Here is a 14,673-nt window from a genome sequence, read left to right as displayed (position 1 = left end):
TTTTTGATTCTGTAGTTCCACATATTGCTCATAAATTAATCACAAACATGGAAATAGTCAAAAAAAAAAAGGAAAGGGAAAAGGGAAAAGAGAAAAGGGAAAAGGAGAGAGAAAAAATGATTGTTCAGCCACATCACATATGCAAATAAGTCTGTATTTTTTAATTTTCTTGTATTTTCTGTTCAAAAATAAAATCTCAGACACTTCATTGTTACACCATCCCCATCTCCTTTTTCTTTTCTTACAAGTGCTTTTTCTCACTTGATAATATTCTTTTTAATTTGAGAAACTAGCATTCCACAGTATATTCACAATGACTGTACATGATGGATTTGCAAAGTGGTGTAATGAGGTTCTGATTTGTTCTCTGTTCCTTTCACAAAAATTCATAATATCCTATCTGATTTTTGACTGCTACTGAGAAGTACTCTGCTGTTTCCATAAGGCTATTACCACAAAGAATGAAATTTAGTGTTGTAATAGTCAACTCACAACACATCCAAGTATATGTAAAATTAGGACCATTTCACCCCTTCCCCTCACTTAAGAGCATCATTATCTATTAATCTACACTCAATTTAATCAGCTGTTTTATCATAGCCTTCTTGGATTTCTTTGCAGCTCTTTATCATCAGTATATGGTATCATCAGCAAACTTTGTTTCCTTAGTATTCATTCTTCTTCTGATCATTTATGAATACGCTAAAAAGCACATTGGAACACTGAATAGGAGACTTCACTGGTAAATTCCTTCCACTGCAACAAACAATGTCTTATCTGTCCTCCTCCATAGTTTATAATATAAGTTTATAGTTTATTATATAATATAAAATATATCTGCATATAAGAACCTACCCTGATATTCCATGGTCTTTCAGTTCTTAGAAGACTTTGGTGAGAAATCATGACAAACTATTTTTGGAAATAGGTTTATTGGATCCAGAGAACAGTGGCAGACCAGATTTATTTTTTTTTTTTTTTTTTTTTTTTTTTTTTTTAGCACAAGATGAAGGCTTAGGCCAAGTATATGTTTTCCACTTGTCCATCTAACATTGATATTGTTCAGAAGAGTTTGTTCCAGCTAATGTTTTATAAAACTGGTATCACATTAGCCATCTTTGGTACAAAGATAGATTTAAAGTAACTGGTCATGTGTCTTAGTAACTCAGCTGTTTCATCTCCAAGTTTCTTTAGAGCTCTTGAGAGAATGTCATTTCTGTCTAGAGATTTATTCTTGTCCTTTTCATCTGTTTGCTAAGAGACCTCATCTATCAATGACTAAATTTGAGAAAGATCCTCTGACATTTTTCCCTATCAAAAAGTATTACCATCTGGAAAATCTCACCAAGTTCTTCTTGAATATACACACACATTTTAAAAAACTGTTTAATTTTTCAGCTGTAATGTCTGCTCTTTCACATGTTGATCATCTCTTGGACTTACAGTTCTCCAGCAGGCTTATTTTTTGAACATGCCAGGAGAAGTGATTTGTTATTCATATCTATACGTCTTGTAAGTTATTTCTTCAACTCTTTTCTGAACACTATTTTTTTTTTTTTTTTTTTTTTTTTTTTTTTTTTTTTTTTACTGCCTTTCTGTTCTTATTTAGCTACAACCTCAACATTTTGAAGGACTTCTTCACATTTTCAGAAGCCTTTTTTACTCATGGCACGTTTACTCCTGTTCTTTACCCATTGAATCCTTCTTTTGGCATTTGAAGAATTACCCCCCACAACACACACAGGCAATATGCATTTGCTCCAAATTGTCAGTACGTTTTGGGTTTTTTTGAATGACAATTATGTCAACTGCAGAAGTTTTACTTCTGCCTATATATTTAGCCTTTTTTTTTTTTTAACCTCCTTGCATTTAGCTTCATAGTTTATTGTGACAATTTTAATTTAAATGTAAGCTTTATTTACCATATAGCATGAGCCTTGTTCTAGAATAATTTCATTAAACAGTATTAAACATGCTAAAGCAGCCATTTTGCTGTTTTCCTATTGTCTTTCTCTCTTCCTCCCCCGCCCCACCACCTTCCAAGGCCATGTGGTTACAAAGTGAAACACTGTTTATACTTCCTTTTGTGTTTTCCACACATTTCAGTACTGAAAAGGCTCTCAGTTATCCCATCCTTCCCACAAAGAAGTATTATTTGTACATTTTATTTTGGTAACATTTTTCAGTTATCCACAGTAGCTACCACTGACCTCATGAAACAGGTTCAGATCCCCACACCTGGGAAGGAAAAAATGCACTTTAGCCACACAGGTATTCAGCAGACACCTACCAGAGACTATCAAGTAAGGGAAACAGAACCTACCTTTAAGTTTGTTTAAAACATATAAGTTGGGGAGGGTGTTTGTGGGGTTTTTGTTTGTTTGGGGTTTTTTTTGGTTCTGTTGGTTTGGGTTTGTTTGTTTGGTGTTTTTTTTCAGGCAAACCCGAGAAATGTGTTCCCCACTCATCAACACCTCCATGTTAAGAAGAGCTTATTCACCTAGCCCTACTGAATAGATTCCCTGTCCAACTCTTGCACTGCTGTTATTTCCACCAGTTGCACTTGCCAGCTTGGTACACTCTACAAGTCTTTGTATCTAGCAACAAATAAATAATCATTAAACTGAAGTATTTTGGGGTGCTCTTAGCAGAATAAAGCAGAAGGGGGAAAACAAAAAAGGCAAAGAGAAATGAATGATTTGTAAATACAATATGACAATGTGGCAGAAGCCCAACCTATAAGTTCCAGATGCTTGGAAAAATATGAATTTTAGTTATTTTCAAGACTATCCTTGATTCTGATGTCCTAAGTTTCAAGGTGGCTTTGGTTCTGAATTGATTTACAGCAATGGAAAAACTGCTTTGGAACAAATGACTAAAGGAAAAAAAAAAAAAAAAAATTTATATATATAGATATATATAAATCGTCCCCCAAACCTAAAACACCATTCATTCTTGCATCCCAGGTATGATCAAAAGGTGAGCCAATTACACTCAAAATACTTCTACTAGGAGAACTTTATAATAAAGAGTCCCCTATGAATAGTATAATACAAAGTTCAACACCATTAGATGAAAAAGGGTTAAAAATTCACAGAGATTGTATTTAAGGGCTAAATCAGCTGACTTATGGATCCAAGTACAGGGTCTCTGTATAATCATGCCTCATTCAGCCTTTCAGCTTGATGTCTATCTCAAAGTCCCAGATCAGAAAACTCTTCATCCTACAAGTTCTGAAGTCCATAAATTCACAAGTTCCTGAAAAACTCCCCAAAAATTCTAAGTCCTGGTACAACCACCTTGGTGGTTTTGGTGGATTTCTGGTTTAGAGACCACTCTCCCATCTCCCTGAACTTTGACCTTCTTGTTGAAACCCTTCTTTCCTTCTTATCCTAAAATACATGTGCACTGTGCTAAATGGAACTGAAATACTTTGGGACTTTTGGACTGAAATACTACTCAGTTTACTCAAGGTATATATTTAATTCTGGAGCATCGTCACAATTGTTATAAATATATATTTTTAAATATGTTTTTGTCTTTTCTTTGAAAATTAGTATTTCTATACGTAGCAGAACAAAAGAAACAACCACACAGTCAGATATATATATATATAGATATATATATATATATATTTAAGAAAAATTGTTGTAGAGAAAGAGAGGCACAACTTGGTCTTGCCCCTGCCCCGGTAAACAGTATAATAGCATACGCAATCTTGACGCATCTTGACCAAGAGAAATTATGAAGTTTCAAGGCACTAATAACATACAGGACAATGATTAAGTCACCTTTGAGAAGAGCCAGTAGTCTGGATTCAACTCAGCATTGTAGTTTAACAAACAGAAAATTTAAAGAGAGTGTAAGTCAGACAAGCAACTAGCTCTTCTGGCTACAACTCCAAGACAGGGTTGGATAAGTAATGGCAATTAGACTTCAATTAAGGCTGATGCTTATCCCTGAAGTGTACTAGCATCAGGGTACAAGATAATGAAATAGTGGGATCTTTGTTTTCCCTTCGTGAGTACCTGGAACATGCCCACATACACAGTGAGCTCAAAGACTGAGAATTCCACTGATGATACTAGAAAGAACCTTCAGAGCCCCAGACAGAAGTGGCACACAGAGGAGAAGGCTGGACATTCAGAGTACCACACTGAGAGGTAGGCCTGTGCAACTGCAGCCTCCCTATTACTGGCTGTTGGCCTGGCCATGGAAGAAGATCAAAAAAATAAAATAGTAACATGTCTGTTAGATGCAACTGGCCTGGCAGGTGGACCTGCAACTGAAAAGCATAATAAGGAATCTGGAAAACAGTGACAAACCTCCAAAAACCAATGCTGCCCAATTCCCACTGGGGGGGTGTATTAGGGTGGGGGGAATCTATCAAGGACTAACTGCTTCAGGGAAGACTTGCAAACAAGTAGATATTTGTATGAACTTCAGGGACATCAAGTCTCCAAAGGAGGAGTAAACAAGCCTAATAAGAGAATAAACTAACCAATAGCTAAATAATGAATGGTATAAGAAAACTTCTGTAATGTTTGACTGGTGAGATCCATTTATTGAAGGAAGGCATTTTTCAAAAGATAAATTTGACTTGAATGCCTAAGGGAATAGCTACTTGGGATAAAAGCCAACACAACTGATAAGAACAGTTTTAAACTGAGAAATGACAGATCTCCAAACACTACTGGAAAAAAGAACCTATAGGTAAAATGAGAATTCAGAAATGGATTTAAAAACCTGTGGTAGCAGGAGAACATATGGTAAATAAAAATAATTAAGGCTATGAACAGCAATCAGGTAACAGGAAGTGACATGCCTGAGTCTGCTCTGTATAAACAACAGAGTAAGAAACAACTCTGATGTATAAACAACTCTCAGGAGCTTTCTCAACATAATGCAAGATCTTGAAATACATTTATAGGAAGTGAAAATGAATGTTAAGGAGAAAAGAGAAGCTTGACAATATAGAATTCAGAACTGGAGAATAGATATAGAAGGACAGATACCATTCAGGAAAGATAGTGTTGAAGACGAGAGCTCTGGAATATGCAACAAGCTATAAGGCATTACGAAGGAAGACATGTTTTTTTATAAGTCCATTTTTGAAAAGATAGAGTTTTTACTAGAATCAAGGTGAAAGTTTATAAGAGATCCATGGTGAGATGCAAATATGGATAAAGATCACATTAACATCATTGGAAGGAGAAATACTATTAGATATTGTGACAATACTTATCATGACAGGAGACAAACTTCTGAAAAATATTAGAACAGACCATAAACACTAATAGCAGCTACTGATACAGGTAGAGGCAACCCACTCTTGAATATTACAGCCAACAAACCTGTGTAACAAATAGCCAAAGCTAACAAAAATTTACATTATTTCAATGTGGTTTTGTTGTGTGGATGGATAACAACATGGATAACAACAGAAGTACAGAAGTTATCATGAATGAGGTAAAAGTACCAAAAATTCAAAGCACTGTGTACTTATGACTGGGAAAGAGTAAAACTTTTTCTCAGCAACACCAACAGATGTAGTAAGGAAGACACCATAACCTGACCCTTTGTTTCTTCATCAGAGAACAATATTGCTGACAGTGCACAAAAAACATTTGAAAAAAGTTTTGAAAAGTTGAGCTCTGACTTGTAAGGCAACAGTTTAACAGGTCCTTGCTTTTGCATGAAGATAGTTCTGGCAGCTTTTTTTCTTGTCATTCCATAATCTCAAAGAGGAACAGGACATCCCAGCCCACACTAGCTGCAGCTTTCTACCACCACATGCAAATACAGGTGGGCAAATCCTAGGGATCTTGAGAATTCAGCAACTTTCAGAGCCAGTTTTCACTCAAAACATATGCCTTGACCTATGTATGCTTCAAACTTAATTCACACTGCTGAGGAATTAATTCATTACAATCTGCACTATTAGCAGTAAACTTCAGGCAGCTCTTTAAAGTAGCACCCCCTGCCAACAAACACAGCACATAATAGAACCAAAAGTCTGAAACCATCAAGAATATACCCTGACTTAATGACAGGACAAACTGAGGAAATCTTCAAGAATTTCAGGAGGCAGCATCCCCTAAATGCTCCATTTCACCAGTGGTCCAACAAAGTGCTGACAGGCCTCAACACTGGTGGCATCTGACAACACACTCAAGGCACAACTAACTAGAGGCTTAGGCAGCAGAAGCAAGCACACAAGTTTCCTCAAAGAGAGAAAGAAAAAAAATCTCCATTTCTTCAGGCTATGTCAGACAGATCTATTCTTAGGAAGTCTCCAATCTCAGGATATCTAGGTTTCGACTTTTCAGGTAGGTTCTGGAACAGGTATGATGCCACACAAAGTAGGCAAATTTAAGCCAACCTTGATATTTTTATCCAAATGGCAGTCACATATCCATGTCGTAATGCTGATGTTGGCATGCTCTGCAGTTCAGACAGTGAACAGGCTGTGCCACAGCAGGGTCCTCACTTCAAACGAACTGGACCTTTAAGTACTTCTTCAGCATATCTGAAAGGCATTATGCAATTCTGAGGTAATCTATTTCACTTCCTCTTGCTGCAGAACTCCAACCAGACCTTGCACTCCTTTGCAAGCCTGGAAATCTGCATTAAGGATTGATGAAGTAAATACCTTGATGAAGAATTCTGGTTTATAACAGAAGTCTTAATTAGGGGAGTAAACTAGCTTGTAAACAAAATTTCAGCTGTTCGTATATACTACCTATGTAATGAGCTTTGTCGTCAGCCATGCATCTGTACAATCTACCTCATTCAAATGCTAACATGGCTGTAATGTGCATCAGGTCAGGATCTGATCCCACCTGTTTTCCTCCTGGGTTACTTTTCCCTCAGGCTGACACACAAATTCACCTCACAGTCCTGCTATGTGACAATTTTTGCCAGCACAAAGGATGGGACAGAAACCTATGCAAGAGAAAGCTGAGTTGGAAGAGACAAGACCACATCGAGCATCAGCAGCATGTACTTCATTCATCTAAGAGTGATTATAGACACTTCTCATTCTAAGACATTCCATGACATTTTTCACAACTACACCATTAGATCGCTGTCTCAGTAATTACTGTATCAATACCAAATCTTCAGTTTATGCAATCAAAAATGTTATTAGATTCTTACAATGCACAAAGTAGTTTCATACAAAAACCACCCCTTCAAAAAACAACAACAACAAAAAACACACAAACAAAAACAAAACAAAAACAAGCAAACAAAACAACAACAACCAAAAAACCCCACCACTATTTCAGCATTTCTCTCAAAGCACAAAGAATTGGTCAGTAACCACAGACTATTGTGGGATGTGCTGGACTCACACGTAGCCTTTTCTCCACCACTCTGCAGGTAACAGAATAATCTGGGAGGACTTCCTGACTTGTATGTCCAACTACAGCCTACTGACCAACCCAACCAGCTCCAGGTGCTGAATCCATTGGCATCAGGACTGAGTGACGTAGAAGTGGATTTTCAGTATGCATATGCGCACACATACATATACACAGGTTAAAAAAAAACAACAGTTATGTAGCAATACGTGACTGTTGTATTTCTACAGTGCCTCTGTATTTGCCTTACATGTATATTTAAGGAATTACATTCTCCTCGTCAATACAATTTCATTATATAAAAGTATCTTTGCATGCATATGTGTGTATACACAAAATACACACATATATGCTACATATCTATACAGCATCTCTGCAGAAGTCATTAGATCACATATATAAACACACATTCCTGTATTTTCCTCCAAAATGTTACCAAAACATTCCATAATTTGGCATAGAATAAAAATCTACTCTGAACTTTTTAAACTTCCAGTACAGTACAATTCTGTTGTGAAAAAATAGCTCTGAAATGCTGATTTGTAACACCATAAAAGTAAGACTTCCACCTAATTTAGTTTCCATAGACCATAACTGCTTGCCTAGAAAAAAAAAATACTACCTTAACGATTTTAACTAAATAGATCACCAGTTACAGACTAAAATTAGGATTTTTCCATAATTTGCCCTAAACCTAGTGTGGGAGTAGATTTATAGACACAGATGTTCTGCTCAGCTTTCAAGGATGCACGTTAAACCAACAGCCCAAGTAAGCACTAAAATTCCATAGCTATTTTTAGACTACCAACTATCATAAGTAAAATCTGCCAAGAGACACCCTATTTAAACTCATGCACTCAGAAAAATAACATGCTACAGGTGAAAACAGGCTGCATAAAATGGCTTGAGTATTTATTAATTCTGCTTCTCTTGCACAGTTCAAACAAATACTTGAACACTCGCATCCCCTTTTACTCCCTGAGAAAACAATTTTATTTGGCTTCTTCAGGTAGAAACAGCAAAACCTGGTGTAAAAACTTGTGTGTGTGTCCCGACACACACACCCCCCTCCCAGTCTAAAATCCTTTGGTGTCGCAGCTGTATCTTAAGACCCAGGAGAGGAAGCTTCACTGAATTTAATTACTCAAATAACTTCGTAGGACAGGAAGCTATGTCGCTCCCCAGTGACAGAACAGCAGAAGAGAAAATGACTTCCAATACCAACACAAATTTCATTTCAGTTGCCAATGCAGAGTTCACACAGTACAAAACCATGAGAAAACACCCCATCCCAGGTCTGGCTGCAGAGGCTGCTGATTACAGCAGGTAATTCTGCAGTTACCCTGGGATGAAGTTCCTCAGGCTCAGCCAATTTGGCAAAATCTACTTCATCTTAATTGCCTTTAAACTGTATGTTCCACATCCAAGGCTGGGATTCCCAATCTCTTTCTCATAGAACTACACTGAATTAGCTACTTCTTGCAGCTGAACATTTTAGTGAAGACTGATAACAAAAATCACATTAATGACATCTGTTCCCTAGGTGTTACTTGTGCAAAGTGACCAAATTTGTCCCTTCCACAGAATGACAATTTTCTTGACTTTCCTCTTAGTGCCAAAGCACACAGCCAATTATTTCTTGCTACTTGTGCAAGTTGTTTCCTATTTTGTGCCATTATCTTCCTGGTTTTGCTGTGTTTCTCAGAGTAACCTGATCTTTTCTCTTCCTCTCTGCATCCTTCTTTCACCTGAGTTAAATGAAGAACACCTGATTTTTAAAAGCTGCTATCTTTCTACGTTTCTTATCTTTCGTGCAAAATGGAAAATTATGTCCTTACTACTCATGTATTTAAGGAATCTCTGCCCACCCGTCTCCCCGTCCCCGCCCACCCCCACCCCCCCCGCTTTGGCTCCCTTATCTCTCAGATGAGCTTCCTATAAAATTATATCTTCCAGATGTTTGAGCTTACTGAAGTCTACTTCCCTAAAATCCACCATTTCTGTTTTACCAGGAGTCCTCCTAGGCTACCACTTCCTGATCACCGCAATCTGTCTTACTTTCTGCCTGAACAGTCTCATTTCACTCTCAAAATGAAAAATCAAATCTCAAATATTTTCATCTCTATTTGTTGGGGTGTTTTCTGTTTTTTTCCACAATTTTTATCAAAAACATCACCAATGCATTTCAAGAACCTGTTGAATAGCCTGTGTCCTGTTATATTTTCCCAACAGAAATCCAGACAGTTTAAATCCTCTGTTATCACTAAATCCTGTACTCTGGATGATTCTACAAATCACTAGCAAAAACTCCCATCCCGCTGATCATCCAGGTTTGGTGGCTTGTCATAAACTGTCATTATTATAGTGGTCTTGGGTTTTTGTCTCCCTCATCACTGAGAAAACCTGAGCAGGCTTAGTTCCCTTCTTAGTATATGAGAACACATCTCTTTGATATTTGGGCTACTCCTTCCCCAAACCAAACTCCCTGTTAGCTCTCTGTCATTTCACATCACCTCTCTTCTTTTTCAATTAAATCATAATTTAAACATGGACTAGGAGTTCACATTTCCTCCTACTTATTCCTTCTGACTATGGTCGTACAAGAGGTCATAAAGTGGCCCATTAGACTGAGCCTACATAGACTGTACCTCATAGTTTTTGTCCTGGTCCAAGACTTACATATCCAGTTAGACTCTTTTTTAAATGTTGCTTCTCTTTTATAGAAAATCCTCTTTTCACAAGGTAAGTGATCTACTCACCCTGTTCTTAAATGCCAGAAGTCACTTTTTATCCATTTGGAATGATTCCTAGCACCGTGTCCACATGGGTGGGTGATAGTGGGTGGCTTCAATGAACCTCAGAAAGTTTTAAATATTGTATTAGATTTGGAATCCCAAGAGGCAACACATGCCCTGGACTGTTATGTGGACAGATTGTCTCCTGAGACTGATGGAAAGAGCAATCTTATATTGTTTTCTCCTAGGAGTAGTGGTGGTGAATCTTATCACCTATTGCCTACATAAGCTTTCCTTTTCTGCTATGGATGGAGGATCTTCATTTGCTATTAGGATGGCATGTTTGTCTTTAGGATGGTGTACTTGTTTTCAATTTCAGCTTCCTCATTTAGCATACTACTGATTTTCGTATGATCACTGATATTTCTCAGCCTGATCACTTCCTCCTGCAGATCACCTATGAGTGAGAGATTTCCTGAGGATACACTTTCCATAAAGCACTTCCTCTCCTCACGAATATTTATTGTCAAGCAAATGTAGATGTCTCCTATTAACTTCAGAAGCAGAGTGGAATTTGCGGTCTCTTCCTGAAGAACCTTCGCTACACACTAAAAAAAGTCTGGGAGTCAAAGCAATGCTGATTCACCATACAATATGTGTATCATTTTTTCCATGTGCTGTGATACTTGTTAGCCCTCCTTAAAATAAGTTTTTGCTACCACTATTTTTAAAGCCTCCCCATGAGGTCATATCTTATTTGCTAGATTAGTTGCAGAAACAACGAGATTCAGCCCTCAGCTCCCTCATATCTGGTCAGCCTAACAGACCTTTGGATATCACCAAAGCTTTCATCTCATCTGATAAGACTGCATACACCTAGGAAGCCTTACTAGATGGATGAAAAGATAGACAGAAAGACACAATTTTTTTTTTAAACCAAGACCTTTCTTCTTTGCTGTCCTGTGTTTCTCACTCTCCTAGTTATTTGCCTGATGATCTTTTCAAACCTTTCTAACCAAACTGGAGTCTTACAACCTTTAGAACGCCATTCTGTAATGGTTCCAGCAGAGGTTTGAACCTTGAAACGTATTAACAAAATAACCTACTATGACATTTCATACAATGAACATTTTGGTTCTATATTAAACTATTAAGTTTTGAATTAATTATCCAGTGGACAGACAGGAATGTCAACTAGTTATACTATGTCTGCTTAAAACCTTGGAGAGGAGTATGCACTCTCACAGCATCTCTAAAATTATTTGCACACATCAGGTTCAAGGAATAAACAACCTGATAAAAAGCACATAACACATTTCAGATCACATTTACACAGAGAAAGACATTAATCAACTAGAATTCATATGAGTTACTTGTATGCCTATGCAGGAGTTAGATAGAAGTCTGGCAATTTTGCATTGTGACATAGCCTTGGAACCCCCTTTTCCATTGAACTAATAAGCATACTAATCAATCACTAATAGTTCCTAGTTCTCAAAACAATTACTTTAACTATAACCTTAAAATCCAAGCTTTTGATTTCATCAGGAAATTTCTAATCATGCAAGTTACACATGTTTAAAAGAAAAAATAAAAGGAAGATGTCTTCTGGTATCTCTTTTCTAAGACTTTATTATTTCTTTTAGCCTTTATGTACATTGTAATAAATGCTTAACCACTAGTCTTGTGGTCAAACCTATGTTAGTTTTCAGACAGCTATCTCAGGTACTCTACCATTACATAGCTTAGATTGGTTTGGTCACTTACACCTTAATTTGTGCCCATGGATAGCTTCGTTTGAATTTTACAGCTAGAGTTGAGTTCTGTGTTGCCACAGCCATGGTCATCAGTTACTTAAGGTAATCGAATGCCATTTATGTCTACATAACCTGCAACCATACAGTCTTTCAAAGAATAACCATGTATATTTACTATAAGCCATGAAAAGCAAACTTATCACCTTCTTTCCAAGGAAAACTCGGAAATCAGCTTTTCCTCACTGTCTGTGGTGGCTCAAACTTCAGCAGTGCCATGTGTCTGATCACAACATCACTGCAGATTTTCCAGCTTGTAAAGAGTCTGACCACCAGGATCGTTGACTCTAAAGAGCCAAATGTAGACAGCATCTTAGTCACAGAAATTCCTCATACCTCTAAAAAGTGAAAACACTCCTCAGACTTACTCAACACTCATATGTGCATTTACTTCTCTTTTTATAAAGCTCAGATTTTCCACATAGGACATCAGCCTTGTTAGCCTTTTTGTTTGTTTCAAGGCTGTCCAAGCCCATGCATGCAAGAATCCATTTTGAAACCAAATGAGGCCAACACAGCTGGTTTTAACCATGTCAGTACCAAGTCACATTCAAATTGATTTCCTTCTCCATTCACAAAAGCAGCTATTTTTAAAAACTAAAACTACACACATCTGGGAGTGCTTACAGTACTAGCAATCCCTATATAATACGTGTTGTTATCACTAGAACTCCCCCTTCCTTGACTGTAGGCCCAAATAACAGAACTTCTTTTTGAAGTAGCTCTGGCTTATTTGGGCTTAATTTCAGATTTTTGGCCATACGCTTATCACAGGTTAATAGTAATGTTTCAGTTCTGGAAGTTGCTACCATGCAACACAAAGTCATCATACCATGCTATAAATACCAAGACACATATGCCATGATATATACTTTATTATCCTATCTCTTTCAGTTCTTGCAGTTTGCAATTTAAAATCCTGAAGAAACAAACTACAAACAAGAATCAAGGATAGCAAACACTCATGCTTCTTGATATATTTCTTCAATAACCTCCAAAAACTCTTTCTTCTCTGGTGGGGGTACTTGGTCAGATGGTTCAGTATTATTCAGAAAACATTTTGCACTACACACATCTGTTCCATCTAGGTTTTTTTATTCCTTTAAAAAATACTACCAATGTCCTGGAACAAGAGTTTCTTGTTTTCCTTTGTGGTTTTTTTTTTTTTTCTAGTCCTACTTCTATCAGATGCACAGCTCTATGCTATGCAGCAGCACACACATCCCACCTCGCCCCCACCCACCCCCCCTGGCTCCTGTTGAGTATTTGCTGTTTGTGAGAGTTATTTGGCAAAACTGTCAGGGAGCTGTTTGTATTTCAAGGAATTTGCTAATTTCATTCAATTAAGAAAGTTTTAAGACAAGACTAAACAAATCCTTCCTCCTCATTGAGCTCCCATTTTTCACATCTGCCTGCCATGATGGTTTCTATCCCTGGAGCCAGGAAACTTTATTCACTGAAAAAGTAACTGTGAAAACATACTGCTTTCATGCATTTTACCTCACCTAGCCCATATCTGCATAACGAACTTCTACAGATAAAATTTTAGGATGCTTTCTTCCAGCCACGTATTAAGCAGTTATTTATCACAGCAGAATCCAAAGCAAATATTGTTTTAACCATTATTTTTGTTTTTCAGCTTTCCTCTTCAAATTTCAGAGGTCAAATCTGCAGGCTCAGTTGTTTCAATTTGGGACAAATGTATGTTTGTCAACTACAGCCTAATCAATTTCAACCAGTTCAAAGGATTCATTTGTGTCAGAGAGTAGCAATGACCTGCTGCTCCATAGGGGAAGGCAAACCCCTAGCTGAGGATGACTCAGTGCAGACAGCACCCTCACTGACCAGGGAACAGTCCCAAAACACCTGAACATAGAGCAGGGTACTTACTGTAATAAGACTCTCTAGCAGTCCCAGAAAAGGCAAAGCAATGAACCAGGTTCATGCAAGAAGTCTAGTCAGGAACAACAGGAGACAAGAGCAGAGATAAGGTCACAACGTGTGTCCAAAGTCCATCTAGAAAACATAGACAAGACTGAAGAGAAGCAGGAAATTTACCCGTCCAGTAGAAAAACTGTCCACAATATAGGTCTGAGAGCTATCCAGGAGTCAGAGGAACACCCACAGCATCATTCAAACCACACCTTAGGTCTTAAGCCTGAGTTCAAATGAGGCTTATGAGTCCACATACAGAGGTGTGGGCAGAAGCTCCAGGTGAGGCTTGTCAGGGCCATTAAGGCCTATTGGTGTTCTCAGAGGCTTGGTATTTTGTAGTTTCATCTTATTTCCTATATGTTTACTATTTGGATTTCATTTTTATCACATCTCCTAATAGTTTGTGTTGCCCAAATAGTCACCATTCCAGTGCACTTCACACACCGTTCAAGGATTTACAGCTGCCTAGACCAGAAATAAAATTTTAGGGTCACTCTTGCAGTTTTATTTGCTGCTTCTGTTTTATGTCCTTCCATTTCTCCAACAGCTGAACGACTTTCATATCTCACACTTGTAACTATCAGCTCTACCCAAAGTTATAGATATACTTTTATTTTGCAAACAAAAATGTCAGTAAAGTTCCACCTGACTCACTACAATAATTTAGTAATAAAGACAGCAAGTCTTTAATGAGGGTGGTGAAACACTGGCACAGGTTGCCCAGAGAGGTGGTAGATGCCCCATCCCTGGAAACATTCCAGGCCAGGCTGGATGGGGCCCTGAGCAACCTGATCTAGTTGAAGATGTCACTGCCCATTGCAGGGA

At 37.7% G+C, this 14,673-nt stretch overlaps 1 long non-coding RNA gene across 1 annotated transcript in view; it reads right to left on the bottom strand.

Moving 5' to 3' along the window:
* The window catches only part of LOC110364309 (uncharacterized), a 61,876-nt gene extending 47,457 nt beyond the window's left edge, over positions 1-14,419 (bottom strand). The window contains exons 1-2 of the long non-coding RNA XR_010470371.1: positions 13,972-14,419; positions 13,804-13,867 (exon numbers count right to left, since the gene is read on the bottom strand). This is a non-coding gene — a long non-coding RNA (uncharacterized LOC110364309). The remainder of the gene's footprint in view (positions 1-13,803; positions 13,868-13,971) is intronic.
* Between the last annotated feature and the right edge of the window lie 254 nt (positions 14,420-14,673).

The sequence above is a fragment of the Columba livia genome, chromosome 2 (assembly GCF_036013475.1).
Source record: "Columba livia isolate bColLiv1 breed racing homer chromosome 2, bColLiv1.pat.W.v2, whole genome shotgun sequence".
Lineage (NCBI taxonomy): Eukaryota > Metazoa > Chordata > Aves > Columbiformes > Columbidae > Columba > Columba livia.
The sequence above is the reverse complement of the archived record's forward strand: the minus strand, read 5'-3'. Positions and strand labels throughout refer to the sequence as shown.